Source organism: Cynara cardunculus (assembly GCF_001531365.2).
Source record: "Cynara cardunculus var. scolymus isolate 2C chromosome LG 12, CcrdV1, whole genome shotgun sequence".
NCBI classification, from domain to species: Eukaryota; Viridiplantae; Streptophyta; class Magnoliopsida; order Asterales; family Asteraceae; genus Cynara; species Cynara cardunculus.
In genome coordinates this window covers 26,458,307-26,461,978 of record NC_037539.1, presented here as the reverse complement: position 1 = coordinate 26,461,978, position 3,672 = coordinate 26,458,307, and positions in this window count along the sequence as shown.

Sequence of the window (3,672 nt, the reverse complement as noted above, 5' to 3'; positions counted from 1 at the left end):
AATAATAAAAATTTTACAGGGTAATAAATAATATTTATAATAATAATAATAATATATTTTTAATTAAATAAACTAAGTAAAATGAAATTAGTATAAAAAGAAAAAACAAGAAAAAGACAAAAATATAAAAAGAAAACAAAAAGAGAATGATTACATAAGGGGATAGGGGTGTCATAACAAAGAGTAGGGGTGCCATTAGCTCCCCTTTATAAATCCAAGATTTGTGAAATTTTAATTTCAAACTTTCCTAATTTAATGCAAGCATATAATTGAAATGAAATCTAATTCCAAATCTTATTGAACCCTGCAAAGTACACGAACACTTATCATTGAATTTTAATAGTTATAATTAATTTTATTTTGTTATATGTTTTTCTGGTAATTATTTTGTCCCATTTGCTGACATATGTCTTATTGTCTTATTTATATTTGATGCACAAAGAATCAAAGCATATTTATGAAATTGCTTATGATTTTATAGACCTAAGTTTGCAACCTCAAGTGTCATTTTCTCGTACTGAAATAATCTTTTAAGATTATTTTGTCTTCAGAACTCGATTTATTTAACTGAACAAAGAAATCAAATGCCTCAGAACCGTTATTCAACCTTCTTACTTTGCTGTCATCTCTCTTTTTACGCAGTAAAAAAAACAGATGATCGAGTTAAAGTTTCAATAATATTAAAAAACGATATATAAAGTAAGTTAGATAAAGTATTCTTGTGGCTTGTCGTTTTTCATGGGGATATAGTTTCTATGGTTTCTTTAGTATAAAAAAAGTTCCATTGTGTTAGCAATTTTGCTTTGGATGTGGTTCTTGCAGTTAGAGTTCGTGAATCAGCCTCTGTTAGATAACCCATGTGCTGAGTATCGAAAGACAGATAGATCATTTTTTAGCTTTTTCTTTCCAAAAATTGTTTTATTGTAGAAGTTAAGAATGAACATGTGTAGATATTTTTAAAGCATTTACGAAAGAAACAACTATAATTATTTAAACCATCACTCACTCCCCATCTCTGGCTCCCCTTGGCCTTCTTCGGTTGTCTCGATTTACACATAAGGTGACTTAACAACTCTCATGGCTGCCCTTGSCCTTCTTCRGTTGTCTCSATWTMCACATAAGGTGACTTAACAACTCTCATGGCTGCCCTTGSCCTTCTTCRGTTGTCTCSATWTMCACATAAGGTGACTTAACAACTCTCATGGCTGCCCTTGCCCTTCTTCKGTTGTCTCCATATACACATAAGGTGATTTAACAACACATTTTAATGAACATAAAGCTTATGGACCATATCTGAAGTAAAACCGAAACTTAAATGAATTGTTTGTAATAGATAAACTATAGGCATTGTATCCATAGAAAATGCAAACAACAAGGCGTATTTATGTAATTTACTTCAACATATATTTGTAATGAGAAATTATGTTTCACTTGTGTAAGGTTTTCAAATCTATAAAAAGATCGATTAATTTAAATTTTTTGAAATACATCAATTGAAAGATAAATTCTTTTCTATTGGATCGTATTTGAATTACCTAAAATGGCAATTAAAAATGAACATCAAAGAATTTTATATCAAACCTTATGTATCGTCTAGGTAAGGGACGAGTCTTACAAATACCCAACAATGGTCATTATTTCCAACATAAGGAAGATGTCTTCGAATGTCTGAGTCCTTCTCCTGCCTCTAACCAGCACTCATCTCATTACAGTGTCGTTAGTACTAAACCTCAACGAGGACTTAATACACATGCTGACAAATAAAAATAGTTAGGCTTGATGCCTAGTAAGTTAAAGCAGTTTTTATCTTCAATACGATAGATGTGTGGTCTACTTGAATCAACAAATATACTTTAAATTTCTAGAAATATAAATGAAAACAATTGTAGTATTTATTATTAGGAAGATATTTTATTAATAGAGTGGTTCACGTAAATTGGTTTTAATTCCAATGTGTTCAATACATATTTTCTAATACACTTTCATTAGATTTGTTTTCGTTAATCAAATGGTTCATTGTCTTTTTAGTAGCATATCACTACAAAAAATGTGTGTTTTGGATGGAATTTCTCGTTGAAAATCTTCAATGAATTTAGACGGGTTTTCGACAGAATATCAAGTATTTCTTTTTCTAAATTTTTTTAATGGATTTTTGACGGAAAATGGTCTATTAATATTTTGTTGATTTTTTTATGACAATATTGTTCGACGAAAGCATTAAAATCTATGGATACTTTCTGTTGAATATTCCTATCGTAAGCTATTCAAACTATTAATAATTATTATTTATTAAATCTGTTTAAAATTAATTGAGAGTTTCCTTCGCTATTCCGTAAAAAGATATACAAATAAATAATTATTATCTTTTTTTTATTTCCATCCAAAATCCATCGATAATTCTCGACGCTATTCAAGTAAATAAACCTTTTATTAAATCGGTCGCTATTCCATCGAAAGATGTCCAAATAATTAATATAATATATATATATATATATATATATATATATATATATTAAATCCATCGGATTTAACTTTCTGTCAAAAGAATATTCAAGTAAATAAACCTTTTATTAAATCGGTCGCTATTCCATCGAAAGATGTCCAAATAATTAACATAATATATATATATATATATATATATATATATATATTAAATCCATCGGATTTAACTTTCTGTCAAAAGAATATTCAAGTAAATAATATTTTCTTTGCAAATCTGATGATATTCCGTTGAAAATATCCAAATAATTAATAATTCTTTTTTTCAAATCTGTCGACTCCGTCGCAAAATTCAATTTCGAACCGTCAAAAATCCATGGAATACTTGAATCTAAAATTGAATAATTGATTGGAGAAATAAAATATTCACACATAATCATCGTACGTATATTTGGTCGTTAATGAATTTAGATGTCAATGTGTGTTAAAATCTAACTTAAGGTGTCTAATTTGGTAATTAATGAAGCGTTATACTCATTTAGACCAAAAACGACCCGTTTACACCCATCATGATCCACTTAGACTTGTTAAGAAGAATGAGACCCATTATACCCACTTAGACCAAGCAACCCTGTAACGAAATATTGAGGATCATCATGATCCGTTATACCTCAATTAGACCCATTAAGGTCCATTCAGATTGATCCTACACAGACTTGTTGATGAGAATAATACTCATCATACCCATTCACACCAAAACGGCAAATTAACGAGCAATTAAGGACCACTATGACCCGTAATACCTCAATTAGACCCGTTAAAATCTATTCTGACTATTTATGACTCATTTAGACAGATCGTAACCTACTTGGACTCGTTAAAAACAATAACACCCATTATACCCATTTAGATCCAATATTTCGATCCAATAAAACACTTTACACCCAATATTAAGAGCCATTGTAGCATACTTTACACCCAGTATTAAGAGCCATTATAGCATATTTTACACCCAATATAACGATCCAATAAAACTTGTTAATTTAGGCATTTATTCAGGGTGTGTATGGATGGCTTGGAACCAGATCAAAACAAAAAGAAACATAAATATCAATATGGAACTGAAAGATCAAATCCATTAGTAGTGGTTAAAATTGGTTCGATCAGCACACCAGACCACGAACTGAATATATATATATATATATATATATATATATATATATATATGGCAGG